Raw genomic sequence first — 12,183 nt, 5'->3', positions numbered from 1 at the left:
AAAGACTCTTGCAAATTTCTACAGATATACGGTGGAGAGCATTCTGACTGATTGCATCACAGCCTGGTATGGAGGCTCTGATGCGCAGGATTGAAATAGGCAGCACAGGGTTGTAGACTCAGCCAGCTCCATCATGAACACGACCCTCTCTGCCATCAAGAACATCTTCAAGAGGCAGTGCCTCTAGGTGGCATCCATCATTAAGGACCCTCAGCACCCGGGACATGCCCTCTTCATGTTACTACCATCGGGAAGGAGGTACATGAGCCTGAAGACCCACAATGTTTCAGGAACAGCTTCTTCCCCTCCGCCATCAGATTTCTGAACGGTCCATGAACCCATGGGCACTACCTCATTATTCCTCTTTTGCACTATTTATTTATTTTTGTAATATCGTAAATTTTATGTCTTTATGTCTTGCACTGTACTGCTGCCAGAAAACAACAAATTTCATGACATGTCAGCAATAATAAACCTGATTCTGATTCTGATTCTGATTTCGGGTGCTGCTTGCGTGGAGTTTATTCAGGCCCCACATGCTGTGAGCCAGTGGGTTTCCCCTGGGTGCTCCAGTTTCCTCCCACGTCCCAAAGATGTGCAGGTTTGTAGGTTAATTGACTGCCAGTGTAGGTGAGTGTCAGAATCTGGGGGAAGTTGAAGGTAATTTTGGAGAATAAAATGGATTGGTGTAGATTAATGGGTGCTTGGTAGGTTGAAAGGCATGTTTCTGTGCTATATGACTCCATGATTCTCTATTAACCTTCCTAGTTGAATGAATTTGAAGTACCTTCCTCAAATAATAAATAAATATAAAGAACAGGGATCTCCCAGTGGGCAGATATTGAATGCTATGAACAATCCAAAAAAACAATATTCAACCCCAAGTCTGTGTTATGTTTGATGACCTCATTAGTGCAGTCATGTGGGTATCACACTTGTCCCAGGGTTAAAGACACTTAACCACTGACTAACGGCTGCTTCTGAAATGTGTGTGTATGAGGAGGCAGTGGGTGAGATAGAATCTTGGCCAGATAATCTGCTGGCACACACTGCCTTGGCTCTCTACAGGGCAGCTGATGACCATAGACTGGAGCCCTGAAACATTTCTCAAAGAAAATTGGAACTAATGAGTTTGGGGTGACTTTGTCTTCAGTCCCAATGCACCACTAAACTGAAGTGTACCAGGGAATGCAAGAACTCACCTAGATTTGTACCCTTGCTGCCAGGCATGTGAAGTGACTGAGACTAACTTCAGAACCTCTGCAATGGTCTGACTTATTCAGGCCCTACTGGATTGTCAGGGTGTAAGAGGTCCTCCAAGTAAGCTCCTGATAGCACTCTAATTGCCCTTCACTGAAAAGGTTTGAACAACTCTTTCCTTTTGCCTTAAGTTGCGTCAACTGTTCCCTTACTTGAAGTTAGATCCTTGTTAATGAGCTCTATGTTGTCTGTGTATTTGAGTACTTTTGATTGCCAGATCAGACAGGAGCAGCTGTTCCCAAAGCAGCTGTGTTTTCCATTTAGCATGTGCTGCCTGGATCACATATCACATGCTGATTACCCTTCAGGATTCCGTGTTTTAGGGATAGGGATGGGAATTCATGCTGGTGAATATAAGGGGTAACCACTTCAAGGCCGGGTGGATTAGGGAGGTGACAAGCAACACCCCACACCAGCTTAGTGGGAGCGAAGACCCAGTGAGCATACAGAAAATGGAGTCTGTGTCATCCTTGGAAGTTAGCAAAGGCAGAGTAATTTGGCCTGACATGTTCTGGAATTCAGAAATGTTGAAAACTAATAGTTTTAAAGTATCCAATGAAGGACATGGGGAACCACTCAAGTAGATTGATTGTCATAGAGTCATAGAATTATACAGCATGGAAACAGGCCCTTTGGCCCAACTCACCCATGCCGACCAAGATGTCTACCTGAGCCAGTCCCATTGTAAGAAGAGAGGATTGTGCAGGAGCTCAATGCATCTGCAAAGTGTGCTGAGCATATCAGGCTATTGACTCTGAGGAGTCAGTCAGGAATTAAATCTTAGCTTAGAACTCAGATGATGGAAGAATGGATGATGAAATTTTGCAGAATGAATGACTGTTCAAAGGAGGAAATGCAGATGATGTTGGCACTCATTATATGGAGTTGAAATATTTGAGGGAAAGGACTAGGCACCTGGGATCTACAGCAGCAGTCAGACGTCAGCAGTGTCCTGAACTATGCAGTAGTAGCAGCAATTAAAGGGACTCATATTAAAGGTAGAAGAGAACATTCTGAGGCTCAGGATTTCTCTGCCTCCTGTTTTGAAGCATTGGGCATGTACGATGAGGCTTTGGATCTTTGGATGTTGAGAGTGTTATCAATGGAGTCAAAGCGACCTGCTGAGTGAGAGGGAGGCTAGCAAAGAAAGTCTGTGGGTAGTGAGCTTGGAGGATATAATCTCTGCTGGAGTTTGCCTGGTTTCCTGCTGCACCTTTGAAGGAAGATTGTTAGAATGCCTGCAGACATGGTGCAAATGTATATTGCACATTCCTCTGACCTTCCATTGAGATTATGGCTAAAGTGAGAAGAATCCCGCGAAAATGCTGCTCCAAATCCCATATGCATAAGATCTCCCTGCTCAGTATGACTCAGTGCACTACTGGGCATGGCAATGCAAAAGTAGGTCTTATGAGGTAGCTGGCTGTCTTGTGGAGCAACAGGTAATTGATTTTCCTTTGCATGGTGCAAGTGAATGGTAATTTTTCCCTCTTTAGCATGTGTTCTATTATGGAGTAATAGGTAATGTAATGATCGCTCATATATTATTTACATGTCTTAGTCTGGAAGCTGCCATAAGTGGTGCTTAATGGGCTGGTGAGGACTCCCTCCTAATCATGTTCAAATAGACTGTTAACCCATTTATTTTAGATGTGCCGGTTGTGTACACACATGCACGTGCATGGACATACACGAACGTGCTCACAAATATAAACACACAGACAAACAGACCTACATATAGAAAGAAACATACAGATACATATAAATATAAATGTGCACACAAACAAACAGCACATGGATACACAGACACACAGACACACAGACAGACAGACAGACAGACAGACACACACACACACACACACACACACAGACTCACACACAAACACACATACACACACACACACGCTCATGCATATGTACACACACACAAACCCCTATTGCAGTTTAATTTCCATTAAAGGATGAGAAAATAAAGTATGAAGTGAAGTGGAAGACCAAAATGGCTGAGAATCAGGTGCACTGGCCTTGCTAATGACCATCTGAAGTTCTCATCAGGTGTTAGTCTGCCCCAGACAGTTGAACAGGAAACATTTCACATTACGGAAACTTGCCCTTACGGAATTCATAAATCACTACTCAGAAACTTGGGATACGGAATAAAATTCACTCTGATGGAATTTATGTGGCGGACAAAGGTAAATAAATAAACATAAATTGCGAGAGGAACACCAAATTTTGCCTATTTTAATTTTTCTCAATGCGTATCTCTTGATGTTTGTGCAGATAATGTGGTGGGTTTTAGTGTGGTGTTCATTCTACGATCCAGCAGTCTTTTTTTCCAAGAGGTTTCTGTATAATTTACCCTCAGGATGTCTGAAAAAGGCCTAGCAAGTTTAAGTGCAAGTTGTAAACCTAAACAACCACTGTTATTTGTTGTGAGTTATACCATTAAAACAATCTTACCTTTATTTAATATGTTTAGAAGTAAATGTCTCCATTCAAACTGTAAGCTGGAAGGTGATAAGCATCTGCCGTCACTCTTATCTCCAAACACAGTTGCTGGACACTTAAGAGATTTGCTTTGGAAACTGACAAGGCAATCTCTTAAGTGGCGCTCCACTGTGAACCAGTGGCTGCGGTACTCATCATTGCTATTGAGAGGAATACGTCCCTTGGAAAAGCATCTCCACATGGGAGTCAATGATAAATATGGTTTGCATTACGGCAAATTGTGATACAGATGGTTTTCTAGGAATGCAACACCACCATAACATGGGGGTCACCTGTATTTCACTTTGCACAGTTATTCTTGTCCCTGATTCCCTGCCCAACTCTGACCATAAGGCTCTTCTGCCATCTTCTTGACTGCCTGACATGATTCATTGAACACTTACCAGGATTCATCTCCTTCCAACCCCTCACTCCTTAAGTTCCAGATACACTGTCCCACTGGATTCAAGTGGAAGGCTGACTGGATTTGCTCTGTTCCAGTAATCTCATGAATTAAGATCTCCAGGCCATCCACTACAGAGATTCACTCTGTAATGTCCCTGCACCGTGTGCATCTGGAGTTAAAATCAAGACTACATTTCAGAATCAGAATCAGAATCAGAATCAGAATCAGATTTATTATCACTGGCTTATATGAGGTGATATTTGTTGCTTTGCGGCAGCAGTACAGTGCAAAGACATAAAGTTACTATAAATTACAAAAATAAATAAATAGTGCAAAATAAAGGAATAACGAATGGGTTCATAGACCATTCAGAAATCTGAAGGTGGAGAGGAAGAAACTGTTTCTGAATCATTGAGTGCGGGTCTTCAGGCTCCTCTACCTCCTCCCCAGTGGTACCAACAAGAAGAGGGCATGTCCCAAATGGTGAGAGTCCTTCTTGAGGTACCACCTCTTGAAGATGTCATCAATGTTGGGACTGTTGTGCCCGTGATGGAGCTGGCTGAGTCTACAACCCTCTGCAACCTCTTGCAATCCTGTGCATTGGAGCCTCCATACCAGGCTGTAATGCAACCAGTCAGAATGTTCTCCACCGTACATCTGTCGAAATTGTAAGTCTTTGGTGACATACCAAATCTCCTCAAACTCCTAACAAAGTAGAGCCACTGTAGCGCCTTCTTCATGATTGCATCAATGTGTTGGGCCCAGGATAGATCCTCTGAGATGTTGACTCCGGGATCCTGAAACTGCTCACACTTTCCATCACTGATCCCTCAATGAGGACTGGTGTGTGTTCTCCTGACTTCCCCTTCCTGGAGTCCACAATCAATCAGAAGGGAATTTAGTCTGCCTATCTGATCTAACGCAGAATCAATAGTCTACTTTGCCAAATAGTGTCTTTAATACCTGACTAGACAATATGTTAATTGCTTATCACAGATATTCAATGTACTTGGTTCCAATTGTGAAACAGGTTATTTTAAGACATTTGGCATAGAACTAAGGTCCATAAAGGCAAAGGTGAAGTCTGATTTTAGCAAACAAACGTTAAGCCTGTATGATGTGCAGGGTCTGTGCAGAGTGTGGAATTGATGGCAGTCCTTTTATAGCGAATGTTTACATTTCAGAGGAGGAATTCAGATAATGGCTGCCTTTAATGTTGGTGTTTCAATGTAAATGGCTGTGAGGAACTGGCACAGAGGAGGAGTTGAGGCCAGTATAGATCAGCCATGATCATATTGAATGGTCAGGCAGGCCTGAGGGGCCTGGTGACCTCCCGTTGCTCTTTTCTTTCATGTGTTCTTGTATGTGAACGGGGAAGTAAAAATGAAAGAAAATTAGCCTTTTGTTTGTAATTGGTTAGACTTGACCATCCAATTGAACCACACCTTCTGCATTTTCTCTGCAAACCCCATATTTGGTGATGAACTATCACCATTGCCATCCCTTGGTGACCTATGAACATGTCAATGCGCAAAGTTTAGTTACCCTCTCCTCCCCTTTGTACCACCCAGAAGTGCATAGATTTTAACCCATTCATATATCCTTTGTTAGTCGCCTCTGAACTATTTTGTCCAATTTATTGCCCCAGGATACAAGATGGACCATTTCACCCAGAATAGACTTGGTAAGAATGAACTAATCTGTATGGGTGAAAGTCTGATAGATAAAACCATAGAACCATAGAACCATAGAACAATACAGCACAATACAGGCCCTTCGGCCCACCATGTTGTGCCACCCTTCAAACCAAACCTAAGACTATCTAACCCCTTCCTCCCACATATCCCTCTATCTTAAATTCCTCCATATGCTTATCTAACAATCTCTTGAACTTGACCAACATATCAGCCTCCATCACCACCCCAGGCAGCACATTCCATGCACCAACCACTCTCTGGGTGAAAAACCACCCTCTGACATCTCCCTTGAACTTCCCATGAACTCCCTTGAACTTCACAATTAGTACTCTAATTGTGGCCTAACCAGAGTTTTGTAAAGCCGCATCATTACTTTGCGGCTCTTAAACTGGATCCCACGACTTATGAAAGCTAACATCCCATAAGCTTTCTTAACTACCCTATCCACCTGTGAGGCAACTTTCAGTGATCTGTGGATATGAACCCCCAGATCCCTCTGCTCCTCTACACTGCCCAGAATCCTGCCATTTACCTTGTACTCCGCCTTGGAGTTTGTCCTTCCAAAGTGTACTACCTCACACTTCTCTGGATTGAACTCCATCTGCCACTTGTCAGCCCAGCTCTGCATCCTATCAATATCCCTCTGTAAGCTTCGACAGCCCTCCACACTATCCACAACACCACTGATCTTTGTGTCATCTGCAAACTTGCTAACCCAGCCTTCCACCCCCTCATCTAAGTCATTTATAAATATCACAAGAAGTAGTGGTCCCAGAACTGATCCCTGTGGGACACCATTAGTCACAGCCCTCCAATCCAAATGCACTCCCTCCACCACAACTCTCTGCTTTCTACAGGCAAGCCAATTTTGAATCCACACAGCCAAGCCTCCCTGGATCCCTTGGCCTCTGACCTTCTGAAGAAGCCTACCATGCGGAACATTATCAAATGCCTTACTAAGTTCCATGTAGACCACATCCACTGCACTACCCTCATCAATCTTCCTGGTCACCTCCTCAAAGAACCCTATCAGGCTTGTGAGGCAAGATCTTCCCTTCACAAAGCCATGCTGGCTGTCCCTAATCAGTCCATGATTCTCTAAATGCTCATAGATCCTATCTCTTAGAATCCTTTCTAGCAGCCTACCCACCACAGATGTAAGGCTCACTGGTCTGTAATTCCCTGGACTATCCCTACTACCTTTTTTGAATAAGGGGACAACATTCGCCACCCTCCAATCCTCCGGTACCAATAAACAGTATAGTTATTCAGTAAACCTGCTGCAAGTTGTCTCCTAAAGATTTAAAACATGAGGCTTGGCTTAATAATTATCTGAAGGAATATCTTCTTTCCTTCACAAAGGGACTACCCTCCAAGTTTAACAGGTCCTCCAATTTTTTGAGAACTTACCCTTAACTCAGGACCAATCATCAAGCCCAATGCTTTCTCTCTACTGAAGTACTGATAGGGGAGATGTTACCAATCAGTCAAGGCCCACATGACACACCAAACTTTATTGCATAGTTGCCCCTTGTGGGCTTAGAGCAAAACAGTGATGCTGGGGCAAAAGATCAGCCATGATCTTATTGAATGGCAGAGCAACTACAATGGACTGAATAGCCTCCTCTTGCTTCTGTTTCTTATCTTGCCAGTCATTAAGTTTTGTCAACATGTTGACAGCGTTTGCAGAATTCAGTCCGCTAAGTGTGGATGAAAATCCCCAAGAAACCATCCAATGCACTAAAGTTCCAATAATCTGGCATCCAATTATTCAGAAATCCCAATAGTCCAGCATCTGGCTCACTCATAAGTCTGGAATGTGAGCCATGGTCCAGAGTACAAGTGGGTTGTGTGGCTGGAGCCAGGGTCTAGAGGGAGTGCCTCACTCCCTTTAAACTCACCAGGTTCACTGGAAAATTTATCATACCACTGTGTAACCTGAAAAAAAGTGAAACAGAAGTGCCTCACAACACCAGCAACCCGGTTTCAATCCTGCCAATTGGTGCTATCTGTGTGCAGTTTGTATGTTGGCCCTGTGACTTTGTGGGATTCGTCCAAATGCTCCGGTTTCCTCCCACATCCCAAAGACATTCGGATTGGTGGGTCCATTGTCTGCTGTATATGCCCCTAGTGCATAGATGGGTGGTAGCATCCAGCGGGGAATTGAGGGGAATGTGGGGAGAATAAAATGGGATGGGGCAAAATTAGTGCAAAAGCAGAGGCTTGATGAATGGTGACATGGTGGGCTGAAGGGCCTGTTTCTGTGCTGCTCTATAATTCCGTGAAAAGTGTGTTTGGGTATTGACACGAGTAATATCCAATAGTCTGGAAAATCTGCTGGTCCACTACCACTAAAGTTTCAAAGATTTTCTCTAGAATTAGAGCTTTACTCGCAGATCAATTGCCCTGATGCCACACCCTTCAATGTATAATCACTTTTATTGTTGTATAGCAATGGATATAACATTTACTGGGAGCATCTCTTGCTAGTCAGTGTGTCCTCATCAGAGTAATCCTCTCAGAACCCTGCTGGCATTCAGATAAGGTTTGGTCAGGAAGTGGATAAGGTCAATTCTCCTTAATTTTTTTAAATGACAGTTCAGGAGAAGCTGCCACTTGAAGGGTAAGGAAAGCATAGACTGATAGTAAATACATTTGCTGTTGTCAAACCATTGGCAATATAAGTTTCCCAGACACCATCAGGGAATCAACTAGCAATAATCAATATAGCAGACATGCTTGAAATCCACTACTCATTAGAAGCTATGGAAACAGAGTCTAGGATTGGCCCCAGTGCTGCTGGAAATGGAAGACCATCACTTGGATACCTGGCTGTTGCTGAATTGAGTTGACAAAGAAACCTGAAGCTCCTCAACTGCAGAGAAACAAGCAGAGTAAGAGAAGGTTATCTGCTTAAATTAAAGTTTCTGCCACTGAGTTTGGGAGATGCATTCCAAGCTGAATGGAAGTAGCATTTATTTGACCAGGAGGCTGTAAAGTTGCAGGACATGTGAAGATAGAAGTTGGGATGAAAACTGAGAGTATACTTACATGATTGTGTAGCTTCTCTAGAGAATATAAATAAATGCAAATTGTGTTTACATAATAACTGGTGGAAGCAAGGTAACAACTTTAGAATCCTGTGCAATTGAATGCTTTGCACAGTAATATTTTTACATGGCGCAAAATACCTTTCCTGGTTTCAGAATCGGTAATTTTTGATAAAAAGTATACTTTAACTTCTCCCTCTCATACCAACACAGGAATAAACATTGCCTGCTGAGTGATCCTTCCCTCATCTCTGACTTCCAACTGTTTTCCCTGTTGCCTTTCTGTTTCAACAATATCATTGCTATTGTTTCTCTATATTTACTTTTGCAACACACCATCCCATAAGTGCCTCTCTCCATATATCCTCACCAATTTTCATCTAATTCCAGTCTCAGGACTGCAGAAATAAAGAACATTTTTCATCTTATCATTCTACTACAAACCTCAGGCTTGGAGTACCTAAGCTCACAACCACTTAACCATTAGTTCTTGACTTGTCGCATTCACTCTCTTATTCCTTTCAAATGCAGGGAGACCATATTGAACTTCTATAAAACAGTGGTTCAACCACAACCTGAGTTTTGTCATAGAGCTATAGAGTCACCAAATAAGGATGTGAAAGCACAAGCAATGATTTAGTGGGATGCTTCTGGAGAGGTGGGAATTCAGTTACCTGACATTTTTATTATTGTCCTTACTCCAGAAAAGGTTGAGGGGTGAAATGAGAGTTTTTAAAATTTCACAGTGAAAGGAGAAACTATTCCATTCAGCAGTAAGGTTAAGAACCAGAAGACACATATTTTGAGTGATTAGTAGCAAGGCCAGAGCTTCAGGAGACATTACTTTTCAATGTGTAGTCATGATCTGGATTTCACTGTGTGAAAGGGTGGTGGAAACAAATTCAATTGTTGCTTTCAAGAAGCAATGGGACAGATTGTTAGCAGAGAACCTTGGAGCTGAAGATGAGCTCTGCCATGGTTCTCCCAGGAACTCAGAGGTGACTTGATAATCTGATCCAATGGGATAGTTAATTTGAGGGAATAAAGAATTTCAGGATCAAGGGGAAAGATCTGGAGCTTGGAATTGAGTGTTTTGCTCTTCCAGAGAGCTGGAACAATCATGAAGCACCAAATGATTTATAATATTATGAGTGAAGTGCTCCACCATGTACAGTACTGTGTAGTATGGTAACAGGCTCTTCAGCTCACCAAGTCCATTCTGATCATCAAGTATCCATCTACATTAATTCTATTTTAATCTCCTCACATTCTCATCAACTCTCACCAGAGTCTACCACTCGCCTATACACCAGGGACAGTTTACAGTGGTTGATTAAACTACCAACCTGGACATCTTTGGGACATGAGATGAAACTGGAGCATCCGGAGGAAACCCACACGATCACAGTGAGAACATGCAAACTCCACACAGAGAGCACCCAAGGTCAGGATTGAACCCAGGTCTGTGAGGCAGCGGGTTTACCAGCTGTGCCACTGTGCTACTCTAGAGCTTAGAGTTTTTACCTCAATTTCCTTTCTAAGATGATAATCAGCTTCCATTTGCTCAAGCTCAGTACTTTGGTGAGGAGGCACCCACAGTGTGGATTCTGAACCAGTTATAATGAAATAAGGAGACTGCATTTTTGTAACCATTAAGTGAGCAGCAAAGAATATTTTTATTAGAATAATTTAGGTTCCCCCTCATCCTGCTGGCTTTTTATACCTATCTGGAGATGCATCTTTAATAGAATGCACTTTTTCTCTGCAAGCATGTGTACCAAGTCTTTCTCCCTGCAAAGTACATACTATGTGCTTTATGGCAATCTCTTCACAATGCATTAGATGTCTTGAGGGAGCCGGATGTAAAATAAATGGGGACAAAGTGAGCTCCGAAAATTCCCCTAAGATCCCATGTTCAACATTGGCTGTAAAATGCAAATTCTTTCATTTTTAACAGTCCAATTAACCAAGCAGAACCTCCTTTGTTTTACAGTTTCTGGCTGCAGTAGCAGAGTGTATTGCATTATAATTTGCAAAATGATGCATTATCCTGCATAATGTTCTTACCGATCACAGATGGCTCAAACCAGAGTTAATCCATCCTGAAGCCAGTGTAAATACATCCTGCCTTTGTTGCATTGTAATAATGAGCTTTCGGGGAGCTAACAGGAGAGACAAGAGACTGCAGATGCTGGAATCTGGAGCAACAAACAATCTGCTGGAGGAACTCAGCAGATCAAGCAGCATATGTGGGAGGAGAGGAATTGTCAACGTTTTGGGTTGAAACTGTGCGCTAAGACTGGGGCAAGGTGTCCTGATGCAGGGTTTCAGCCCGAAATATCAACAGTTCCTTTCCTCCCACAGATGCTGGTCGACCCGCTGAGTTCCTCCAGCAGATTGTTCATTGCTCCAGGGAGCTGACAGGTGGTTAGATCATATAAGGGAATAAGCCAAGAGATGTGGCATAGTTTTTCTTTCCTTGAGGAATGAAAATAGAAGTACACAAGGTATGTGCATTGGGTTGGAAATCCTTTTAAGTAGGCTGTTTTTGCAATGGAATTTAATCAAGAACTGATTGCTAAATGTGAATAGTTGCATGGCCTGTTAAAATTGTTCTAAGTCTTCTGAATTTAATGCTTTGATGTACAGTGGCATCAAATGGCATGGAATAGCTCTGATCATTTAAAGGCTGATCAATTAATGATTATTCCCCTGCCTTTGGTTTTTGTCCTACTTTTGTACAACATGGAAAGAGGCCATTCTGCCCATTAAGTCTATGCCAGCTCTCAGAGCAATCCTATCAATCTCATTCTACCAATTATTACCCTGTAACTTATTCTTTCTCATATCCCATCCATCAACTGACTCTTCTATTACCCAACTACACTATGGGCAATTTACAGTAACCAATTAAACTACCAAACCTCACGTCTTTTGGCGGGAAACCCAGCAAGAATATGTAAACTCCACCTGCTGCCACAGTGCCACCACTGTATCCTTTTCCAGTCCTACTTTGTCTCCTCCGTGTCATCAGGGGGAAGGAAGAACTAAAACTAATACTGTGCCTTTCACACCCTAGAGACTAGATCCCAGTGCTCAGTGTGGGAATGTGTAGCAGCAGAGGTTGTGGCAGCAATCAATAGTCTGCAGAGGAGATTCACCAGGATGTTGCCTGGAATGGAGGGTTCTAGTTATAAGGAGAGACTGGATAGGCTGGGTTTAATTCACTGAAATATAAAAGGCTAATGGGTGCTCTTATAGAGGTTTATAAAATTATGAG

The sequence above is a fragment of the Pristis pectinata genome, chromosome 6, assembly GCF_009764475.1.
Source record: "Pristis pectinata isolate sPriPec2 chromosome 6, sPriPec2.1.pri, whole genome shotgun sequence".
Taxonomy (NCBI): domain Eukaryota; kingdom Metazoa; phylum Chordata; class Chondrichthyes; order Rhinopristiformes; family Pristidae; genus Pristis; species Pristis pectinata.
The sequence above is the reverse complement of the archived record's forward strand: the minus strand, read 5'-3'. Positions refer to the sequence as shown.